The sequence below is a fragment of the Chrysochloris asiatica genome, unplaced genomic scaffold (assembly GCF_000296735.1).
Source record: "Chrysochloris asiatica unplaced genomic scaffold, ChrAsi1.0 scaffold00093, whole genome shotgun sequence".
NCBI classification, from domain to species: Eukaryota; Metazoa; Chordata; class Mammalia; order Afrosoricida; family Chrysochloridae; genus Chrysochloris; species Chrysochloris asiatica.
Genome location: NW_006408611.1, coordinates 5629986 through 5641974, shown reverse-complemented (window position 1 = coordinate 5641974; position 11989 = coordinate 5629986). Strand labels below are relative to the sequence as shown.

Sequence of the window (11989 nt, the reverse complement as noted above, 5' to 3'; positions counted from 1 at the left end):
ATGGTATTTTTATTAGCATGTGAAAGTTGGATAAGGAAGATCATAGTACAATTGATGCATTCCAGTTATGCTGTTGGAGGAGAACATTAAAAGCACTTTGGACCACCAGAAGAACAAACAAATCTGTGTACAAAGAAGTACAGCCAGAATATTCCTTAGATGCCAGGATGGCCAGATGTCGTTTTTCATACTTCAGACCTACTGCCAGGAGGCACTAGTCCCTGAATAAGGATATTATGCTTGGCAAAGTGTAGGGTGAGCGAAAAAGTAGAAGACCCCCAATGAGATGGATTGGTACAGTGATAGCAGCAATAGGGTTAAGCATAACAATGATGGTGAGGTTGGTGCAGGATTGGCCAGTGTTTTATTCTGCGGTGCATAAGGTCGCTATGAGTTATTTACGACTTGACTCTGCCTACCAACAACTATCACCTTCCCTTTATGCTAACTAAATTATCCCTCGGTTTATGTAAGGACCATACTAAGAAAGAAGTAAAATGCATGTCCTCTGTTTTGGACCAAGAAGAACAGGGCTTTCTCTACCCAACTACAAGTCAAAATTACTAGTAGTGTTTTGTGATCTATCAAGAACATTTTAGTGTCATTCCCAGAAAGTTGCATCCCTCATCTTCACAGTGCCTGAGGATGCTTTGAGGATTCTAGTGGGGACAAGTGCAATCTACCTTTGACTCTCAGTTAAGTATTTCCCCAGAGACAATTGGACGTCACCAAAAGCAGTTGGACTTGGACCAATTTCCTTTATTTTCTCATGAAAACTACCACTTAAATGAAGGAGAAAACAGAAAAAGAAATTGAGCTGCATAATTACTGTTAACCTCTGCAGATACACTTACTTGTCCTTCTCTGCTCTCAGATGTGACACAATAGTTCATACAGCTGTCTTGTCTTCTAGTTTCCAGTAGGGTTCCTCCCATGAGAAGCAGCTATAAGGCATAAGAAAGTTAGAGAAGAGAGAAGGAGCATTGTATATTGTCTAGTGCCTGGTTTGCCAGTGACTAGTTTCCTTTATCAAAGCTGGAGTTCTTTTGGGGAGGCCTCTCACCAGTGACAAAATCCATTAAAAGTGCCAGAAAATTGGACCTGGAAAGTCTTACTTTCAGTGAAATCCAATAAATCTGTTCCTTAATTTTGCTTTTAAGGTCTAGAATTTGGTAACAGTTTTCAGATATTCCAGTTTGCTGGGTATTTCACCCTGTCTGTTCATATTTCCAACCAAGCAATTTATCCATTAAACTTTGTGTCCATCTGCTGTATACTGTTCTATTTAGTGTAGGAAAATAGGACCCTGGGCTGGAAGACACTACACAATAGCCATCAAAAGGACTCAAACATATCAAGGATCATAAAGATGTCACAGGACTGGGCAACATTTCCTTCTGTTATTCGTAAGGTCACCATGAGTCAGAGCTGACTCAAAGGCAAGTAATAACAACATTCTATACTGGCTAGCTGACTGATCCAGATTTTTGGTGTTCTGGAGTGAATGTAATTTGTGAGCACTGATTAACAAAAACAGACTAGGAAGAAGATAAGACAGAACTAGATCTTTATGGTCAGAAATCTAGAATTATAAGGCTTTCAATATAGCCCATAAGCACTCCATCAAACCAAAATATGTTCAACCACTTATTTTTGTAGATAGAAAAAAATGTGTCCAGTCATTGAAACCTTTGTGAATAACATGGGTTCAAGAAGAAACCACCCTTCTCTACATCCAGCCACCACCTAAGACAATAAGTTATTAATACAACAGGTGGGTCTAGACTGTAAGACAGGAAGGGAATGAGAAATAGTTTAAGTAGTATTGAAAATGATTGGGGCTAGATTTTGAAACTCAAATATGATGGTTTGAATTATGTGAAGTGACTGGCATTATGGAAGGTAGTCAAAAATCACAAAAGGAATTCACAACTCATTGGAAGAAGTGTTTATATAGAAGAATTGCTGAGAAGTTACTGGGAAGGTGTGTGTGTGTGTGTGTGTGTGTGTGTGTGTATGTATATACATGTAAATTTATAAATGTATATATATATATACATACATACATCTAAATTTATAAATTTAAACCTGTGATGAATTGGAGCTTTCCAATTAATAAGTTGTATTGATGACATCTACTATGGACAGTTTGCCTCAGGCTTAATCATATATGTATAAACATACGACTTTTACATTGAACTATCTCAAATAACATAATGTAATAATTGAAGTACGTGTTAAGATTCCCCTCTATCCATTTATATGTAATCTGTGGCACTAGATGTTCCTCATTCCCTGGAGGGAAACTTTAATAAAACCCATAACTTTTTGCTCACTCATAAGTAATATGTTTCATTGGTCAGTTTAAGATACAAATCAGTCTTAACTCAATAAGTGAAATGTCTTCTCCAAATAAATCAAACTCTCTTCTCAGAATAACACAGAATCTCAACAGGAACATGATGACATAATTAAGTACTTGACTGCTAACTGAAAGACTGGAGTTTAGCACCCACCCATCAGCTCTGTGGATGAAAGACCTAGAGATTTTGTTCTGTAAATATTCCAGTTTAGAAAACCCTGTGGGGAAGTTTTATAAGTCACATGGGATTACTATTATTCAAAAATCAACTTTTAGTATCTAATACCATCACTACTACTTATTTGATATGGCCAAATAGATCTCTACAAAAATGGCTTTCCTAATGGTTATGTAGTATGCACATTAGACTGTTAATAGAAGCCCACCAGATGCTTCAAGTGAGGAAGATGAGGCTTTCTGCTCTGGTACATTTACAGCCTTGCAAATCCTATACAGGGTTGCTATGAATCAGACACTTCTTGTGGTAATGTAGGATAAGCACTGGACTGTGAACCACAATGTTGGCAGTTCAAACCCACCAGCTGCTCCTCAGAAACCCTATACAGGGTTGCTATGAGTCAAAACCAACTCTATGGCACTTGAAAACAGCAGCATGAATCAGAATAAACTTGCTGATAGTGGGTTTTGTTATGTGGTTCTGTGGAATAAAGCTCTAGACTGCAAAATCAGTTTGCACCACAAGGTCCGCAGTTCAAGCTCACCAGCCATTCCTCAGAAACCCTATCCAGGGTCACTATGAGCCACTCAATGGCACTTATGAACAACAACATCTTCATTTGAGGGGGAGAGAAAGTACTCTAAATCTCCACCTGATAGCCATTTTATATCCTTCATGAGAGTAGGTATTTGAAGGTATATTCTTTTTGTTTAACTTCTTATTGTGAATTGAATGATGATCATTAATTTTACATCCAATAAATCATATGGTTGTTTCATTTCATATTTTACTTCATTTCAATGATAGCAGTTCCCTCAATGAAGCATCACTTAACCCTCTTCCTCTCAGTGACTGATACTTTCTTTCCTCCTTCTTTCCCAACCCTTCTGAGTTTTGTCCTTAGGTAAATGTTGCCCTTTTGACCTTGAATAGTTGAATATTCTGTGGTATGGTACCTCTCTAGTGTTGTTGTCCTAAAGGCATGCATTCTTGAATCTCCTTCGTAATATTGTTTCATTTGCCTGTAAATTTCAGCATAAAATTTTAATTTTCATACAAAACTGTCATGTAGTACCCTGGAAATGGCCTTAGATGGTTAAAACTTGACCCCTACTAGTTGGTATGCTTCTTCACCCTTCCTGTGAGTTGAGTAAGAGAAAGCTTATGGTTTCTTTGAACCTTCACACTGGTAGGTTTCTACCTGCCATAATATTAGATTGTATATTTGCAGATAATTATTGGGGCCTCATTAAGCTGTATTTGTTCCCTCTGTTTATTCCTTTAGTCATAAGAACTCAGTGTGATAGTCTGAGGTACCTTGATTTCCATCTGTTTTCTTCAGGGAGGCAGATGTCTTTATGAACCATATAACTCTATAGCTCGGTGGGGCAAGAACTAGTTTACTATTAAAACTGTATTTTACTTTTTATGAAGTGACTGGTCCCTTGATAGATTGCAAACACATTTTTAATTTATTTTATCAAGCGAATTGACCTGTGGTTGAAAGTTTGACTTAGCTTTGTCTGCAGAGAAAGTGAAGATTATGGACTAGGGGTGGTATCCAGGTCAAGTAGATACTTAATTAAATTAAAATCACAGGGGAAATAGGTTCTGCTGTAGTTCTGTCTTTAAACATCCATGAATTTTGTACTTGACTTGATATAAATCCCACTGTATATTATCTATGAAATTCCGAGAATGTATTTTCTCTCCTTCAAAGCAATTAAAGAGTATATTTAATTTTGTGCATATTTTTGTCATGAACCAGGCCTATAGTCCTTGAAATAAAGCGATGGATTATTTTCATCTTTATAGACTTACTTCCCATTACAGTGTCTGATTTCCAGTAAAAATTCAATTTATTCCTTGGGAATTGAAAGAGAATTCAATTGAATAAATTTATATTGAGTGCCCTTCTTTTAGAGGCCTTCTGGTTTTGCATTATTATGCATTAAATTACTTAATATTCACCTAATTGTATGCAAGAAGTGAAAGTCAATTTGCACAACCCTCACCTTCTTTCATGATGAAGGTTTCTTTTGAAGTAGGGTTTATGATGTAATCATTGCCTTGTCTCTCTCTCAACCTTGTATTGTTGCTTCTAGCAGAGATGAAAGTTGAAGAAAACAATGACATGAATTCTTCAGGTATTTGAACATAAGTGTTTTGGCCAACAGGCAGTGACTGTTTTATATTTACCAAGAATTGAACATAAGACAAAGGTACTTTGTAGATCAAATAGGTCATCTGAAAGTGGAAAACAGCAGATGGTGACAGTTACACTTCAGGCATAAATCAGTTTATATATAGGAAAGGGGTATCATCAAATAAACAGAAGTTGTGGAAGAAAATTTAAAGTGATGTATTTCTCTCAGCAGTAATTTAATAGTTTAGAAAGATTCATAAAACTATGGCCTCTAAGGGATAGTTGGAGTCCTGGTGTGGAGGTACAGAATAATGCACTGGAGCCTAAGGTCGGGGACTCAAACCCAGTAGTCACTCCTCAGAAGCCCTATATATGAGTCAGAACTGACAAGATGGCACTTAACAACACAAAGAAATAGTTGACTGAATTGTCCTTATACTAAAACTCAAGTTCTAGATAGTCAATATAGAATTTGCAGTGATAGTTAGATTCTTTTACAATGATCTCACATCCTGTAAAAAATTATTGTTATCATTCATTCACTTCAAAATTGGTTCCAGAGACTCCATGACTTAATATGATGAGTCAGAATCATTAGTGGACATTCCTCAGATTATGGCAAAAATGCGGTTTGTTGTTGGTGGAGGATTCTTTCTTAATATTATTGCATGACTTATACTGTCATCTCTAGCTAGGTAAACTCCTTTTGAAAAATTCATTTGAAGTTAAACAGTATCCAAATATAATGCATTACCATAAGGAAGGAGTTCAGCTTCCTAAAGTAAAACTCAAAAGCAATCTAGTTACAGAGAGCACTTTTATTTGGATGTTCATATAAAAATATCTATACTACCAGAATTAAATAAACATGTCTTTAACTTTGGTACTAAGGAAAAAATTAATAGGAAAAGGAAGTACTATTTTCAAGCACAGACAAAATTTAAGTAATTTAGTTTTATATAGACTATTGAGATTACAAATTTCTGGTGTGGTACTATAGAATAAGCACTGGAATGCAAACAAAGCCAGTGGTTCAAATCCACAACCTGCTACTAGTAAACCCTATACAGGGTCATTATTAGTTAAGACCAACTTGAGGGTGCTTAATAACAGTAATTGAGATTACAGATTTAGAAGCTTTATTATTAGTTTTTCTCTGGCTTGTTTTTTATATTTTTCACATATAACCTAAATAACAATAAGTAACAAACATGTAGGATACAGGGAGAATGTGGTTGTAGCCAAGTCAGCCTTGCTAAGTGGCAGTTTATCCTGCTTAGTCCATGTATAACCTCCATCCCTGTCATCATGGCCACCTTGTTCATGAGCCCATTGGTCAATGACAAGAGTGTCTAGAAAGAGAGGATTCATTTCCACAGAACGTGTCATCCTGTCCACTTGATTGTTAAAATTATCTTCTGTTGAGGTAAGTCTTTGGAAGACATCCACATGAAATACAAATATCTTTACTTTTTTTGGGTCGTTCATAAAGGTCAGCCCAAATACCTCTTCCCCAAACCTCCTTGTCACCAATTTTCTATTTATGTCCTTTCAAGCCCCTGAGTATCCATTCAAACCATTATGCACAACCCATGAATTAGTATACAATTGCACATCTGGCCATTGGTCCTTCCAAACAAAACGAACACCCATATGCACAGCTTAAAGTTCTGCCAGTTGGAAGGCTTTCTCTTCATTACTGTCCTTCGGGAAGTCCCAGAAAAGGGCTGTCATACTGTTACTGCTCACTTTCTAATGGTGTGTGAATATTGCACAGAACCATCTGTAAAACAAAGCATATGTTTTCTCTTCCTTAGTAAACTGATCATAAGGAACGTCCCATGAGAGCTTAGACATAGACTGGGAGAGGCAAGAGAATGTGAAAGGAATTCAAACCATGGGCATTTCGGCCACTTCTTCATGCAACTTACATTTGTATTCAGGTCCTGCTTGAGTCTAGTCTTGTATATTCCACTTCTCTTTAATGATGCAGTATTGCTGTGCATGTGCAGCTTTATGACTCAGTGGCTCAGACAATACACAATTCATAATGGATAGCTCAGGTTGCATGGTGAGTTGGTGGCTTCTGGTTAAGCAGTCAGTCTCTACTAAGGCCAAGTAACAAGCCAAAAGCTTTTCCATAAAATAAGAGTAGTTATCTGCACAGGATGTCAAGATTTTGCTCCAAAAACCGAAGGATCTGCACTGTAATTCATCAATGGTTGTTGGTGGTTATGTGCCGTGGAGTCGGTTCTGACTCATAGGGACCCTGTGCAGAGTGTCTGGTAATGTAGTGGTTACGAATCGGGCTGCTAACCTCAGGGTCATCAGTTTGAAACTACCAGCTGTTCCACGGGAGAAAGATGAGGCGTTCTGCTCCTGTAAAGATTTACAGCCTCGGAAACCCTGTACAAGGTCGCTATGAGTCGGAACCAACACCACGACACATAACAACAACAACAACAACAGGGTTTCCAAGGCTGTAAATATTTACGGGAGCAGAAAGCCTCATCTTTCTCCCATGGAACAGCTGGTAGTTTTGAACTGCTAACCTTGTGGTTCACAGCCCAATTCATCAATGGGGTCTGTTAAAGACTAGACTGAATCTCGACCTGCAATTGACACTTCAAGAACCATTGGATCATCTGGATAATACAGTCCAAGAAGCAGAGCAGATTGCACAGTAACCTGAACCTGTTGTGGAGCCTTGTCTTATTTTGGTATATACTCAAAGCTAGTTTTTAGAGTCTTTTTTGAGTCACTTGATAGATAGCCAGTGTAGAACAAGCAAATGAAAGATGTGTTCCCTCCAAAATCCAAAGAGGCCCACCATAAATTGTGCCTCTTTTTTAGTTGTGGGAAGGGCCAGATGCAATAATTTATCATTCATTTTAGTAGAAATATCATGGAATGCTCCATGCCCCTGAACCCCTAGAAATCTCACTGAAGTGAAAAGTAAGTGAATTTTTTTCATAGGGTTAATTTCCCACTCTCTAGCATGCAGTTCTACTGTGGCACTATAGGATAAGCACTCAACCATAAAGCAATTCTCAACCAAAAGGTCAGCTGTTCTAATTCACCAATTGTTGTTGTTGTTAAGTGCCGTCGAGTCGGTTCTGACCCATAGCGACCCTGTACAGGATTTCCGAGGGTGTAAATCTTTACGGGAGTAGAAAGCCTCATCTTTCTCCCGCGGAGCAGCTGGTAGTTTTGAACCGCTGACCTTAAAGTTCGCAGCCCAATTCGTAACCACTATGCTACCAATAGCTCCTTGGAAACTCTGTACAGGGTTGCTATGAGTCAGAACCAACTTGACAGTATTATAAACCACAACAACTAGCATGCATGTGCTTTACCAATAAGTCTAGAGTCATTGATACTTCTTCCTATCTCCATTTAACATAATATCTTCAATGTAATGAACCAGTGTGATGTCTTATGGCAGGGAAAAGTGATAGAGGTCCTTGTGGAGTCAATTATGGCGTAATTCTGGAGACTTATGTACCTTGAGGTAGGACAATGCAAGTGTATTGTTAGCCTTTGAAACTGGAATTGAGTAAAAGGCATAGGACAGATTAATAGCTGCATACCAAATAGCAAGAGATTTATTAATTTGTTGAAGCAATAAAACCACATCTGTAACAGCAGCTTCAATTGAAGTCATCACTTGTTTAAGTCTACTATCATTCTCCAAGATAACTGTTTTTGGAATAGGCCAAATAAGCAAGTCAAATGGACATGTGGTGGGAATCACCACCATACATACTTCAAGTCCTTGATTGTGGCACTAATCTCTGCAATTCCTCCAAGAATGTGATATTGCTTTTGGTTTATTCTTTTCCTGGGTAGATACAGTTCCAAAGATTTCCATGAGGCTTTTCTACCATAGTAACCCTTATTCCATATTTCAGGGATCCAATATGAGTGTTCTGCCTGTTGCTGAGTAAATATATTCTAATTATACATTCTCAAACTTGGATACTCCACTACAAGATAAGATTAGGATCATACTGAACCCACTGTGAGACAGACCTTAATAGATTCCTTTAATAACTTGACCTATCTGATTCTATTTTAACTGGTGCACCACAGTGACATTTTGGATCTCCTGGAATTAGTGTCAATTCAGAACCAGCATCCAGTAATCTATTAAAAATATGATTATTTCCTCTTCTCCAAAAAACAGTCACTCTCACAAAAGGCCATAGACCCCTTTGGTGAAGATTGGAAGAAAGACCAACAATTTAAATTTCTAGTGGTGTAGTGGGGTACTTCCTCCAGGAAACACAGCCTCCCCTTCATTCAAGGGGTTGTGGATCTGTAAACTGGCACAAGTCTGGGAATGGATTAAGATGCTGTAACTCTGTTCTTGCTATTCAAATTATACTGCCACTTAATTGATCTAGATCTCTTCTACTTGTACAGATCAAGTAAATATTTTCTAGGTTTCCCATTTATTTTACTCTTATGGACACCCTGCCCAAGCCAGCTATATTCATAATCAGAGTCAAATTATTCTGACTAAGACTTTGATTTTTCTGACATTGTCGTAATTATGCCTACCTTGTCAATTAAGTGCTGCCACTTGCCTGCTAGCTCCACTGGTTCCAATCAGCCCACTGTATTTAGTGTAGTTCCCACTGTCAAATGTAATTTACAAAAAATAGCAATCACAGATATCTTCAAGCAAGCTGGGGCTCCCTATACAAATTTGTTCCTCACTGCTGTGGTAAAGGATGTGCTCTCTGGACACTCCATGTGTGGATTTATGGGTGTATCCTGATAAATACACTGTAACATGCCAATTTCCTACAACATTTGGATTTCTTCCTCTGAAGAACATTAAGGCAGGTCTGTTACTTCAGCCTGGTATATTGTCGTCCAACATACAATCCATACTTCAGTGAAACAACCAAATAAACTATTAGACCCTCTTCTAACCTCTGGAGGTGAAACACTGAATGAAGATTATATGCTTAGTTATCCTATATAAATAAACTCCGACGGATCCAAACTTATGTTCCTTTCTCCATTATTCCACACCCTTAAGAACCATACCCACTCATGTTCTACTGTTTTCTGTTTGTATACATTTAAAAAATTAAGCAGTTCTTTGGGAGTAGAAAATATTTCTTCCTGAGTTACCATTTTTACTTCACATTTTAGGACTCACTGGTGTTTCAGTCTAGGTATAGGTCTAAAAACAACAATTGGTGTTGGCATTACCTGGAAACATTTAATTTAAAAAAAAAAAAAAGTAGTCAAACTTGAGAACAAATTTAGAAAACTCATCCTTGTGATTTTGTTTCTCTAGAACCACTCTTGATATCATATGTCTTATGCTGGGTTGTATTGAGAATCAAAACAAGTGGAAGTTAAATATGTATATAAAGACATTTTTATCAAGGAACTGACTCATACAGTCATGTTATTTACTACTTACAAAGTGTCATCGAGTCGGGATCTGACTAATAGCAACCCTGTACAGGGTTTCCAAGGAGCAGCTGGTGAGTTGGATCTGGCTGCCTTTACGGCCCAAACTGACTTTGCAGTTAGAACATTAACCAGAAGTGCCATACCAGAAGTCCCACACAGTCATAGTGGTGGAAAAATCTGAAGTTTTGCTCCAATGATCTAAGATCAGCAGTTCTGACAAGCAGGCAGGCATAGTAAATGGAAGGCAGGCTGTTGATGTCTCCCAGTATCTGTAGGTAACAGAACAGGCCACTGACTCAATTTCACAGTACCTAATGTTGGAGGATAAGTCAGATGCAATATCCAGGCCCAGCAGAAAGCAAGTAAGTTTTGCCTGGGTCTAAGATATTAGAAGCAGTTTATACCTGTGAAGAAACATCCTTTCATTTGATTGACTGCTTATAGCAGACCATATCAGAAAGTTTATTGTTATATTGGATTTTATCATGAGGATGTCTACATCTTAACTGTCAAACTATTGAGAATTCTTTCCCAGTCAAGTTGACACAAATATATTGCTATCACAATATTTGAGGTTTCCAAAAACAAAAATTCTTGAACTTTCAGAGTTTCATGACAGTTAACACTACTGCTCTAATATCCTTCCAGCCAACATCCCTAATTTTCTGATTTGGAGACAGAAAATATCCATGTCTACAAGGTCCATCATGGATATCCAACTAGAATGAAGGTACTGTGTGTTTCTTCCCTACCTCAAATTAATATGTGACTTACAGGCAGTTTTACTGGAGATAGATTAGATAACTTTATATTGGATAATATATTGCTGTAGTGAATGATATTGTGCTAAATAAGCAATTTGAGAAGATTATCTCTAGTTTCTGAGAAACAGTCTTATCTTTCCTAAGGAGCCATTCTACCTTGTTCTGTCATGTTTCTATGAGTCAGAATGGACTTAATGGCAGTGAGATTTCTCTCTTTTTTTCCTCATAATCCTGTTAAAACAAGTATAAGGAATGTAACACCATTTACTTTAGGGTTTCAACTAATACTTTTTTTTAAAGCTTTTATTATGTATTAAGTGATAGTTTACATGGGTGAACATCAGTTTTGTACTCATCCTATCATATTTTGAATCATTGCAATGATTACAATCTCCTCTATGCATTAGCATTTGACAGTATTTGCTTCTGTTCTCTCTGTTTTGCTGTTGTTGTTGTTTTTTTATATACACCAAAAAACTCAGGAATATAAAATCATGTAAACAACCCAAGGGCACATTCTGTATGCCTGCCTACTGGCCAACAGCACAGTCTTTCTCTTTCCATAAGCTTAGAATGCTCAGCTGCTCTAGCTCTCCATGTCGTCATATTTACCTCCATCTCTGGTGTCGTTACTTCTTTGGATAGGGTCCCACATTCCACTCATGCTCTTCTCATTTTTTGGTTATAGGGTCCTCTGTTCCTGGAATGTAAGATTAACTACTTCCACCTTTATGTTGTAAAACCTCTACCTTTACAGTTGTGACAATCACAGTTAGTCATGATAAAAGTTACTCACTATTGCATCATAAGAATCTTAAACTAGTATTGCTTTAACACATGCACATTATTTTCTAAAAAGTGTGGCATATTTAGCTCCTCTGTGCATATATACTGTCTTAGAATAGGTTCTAGAGAAGCAAAATCAGTGCCATATATGCATGTGTATATATGGCACTCTGAAACCTGTACAGGGTCGCTATGGGTTGGAACTGACTCGACGGCAGTTAACAACAACAACATAGAGCTCTGGTAGCGAAGTGGTTATGAATCGGGCTGCGAACCACAAGGTCAGCACTTCAAAACTACCAGCTGTTCCATGGGAG

At 37.6% G+C, this 11989-nt stretch overlaps 1 pseudogene; it reads right to left on the bottom strand.

The window, feature by feature from the left end:
• Positions 1–5874: 5874 nt before the first annotated feature.
• LOC102821172 overlaps positions 5875–11989 on the bottom strand; it is a 162138-nt pseudogene continuing 156023 nt past the window's right edge.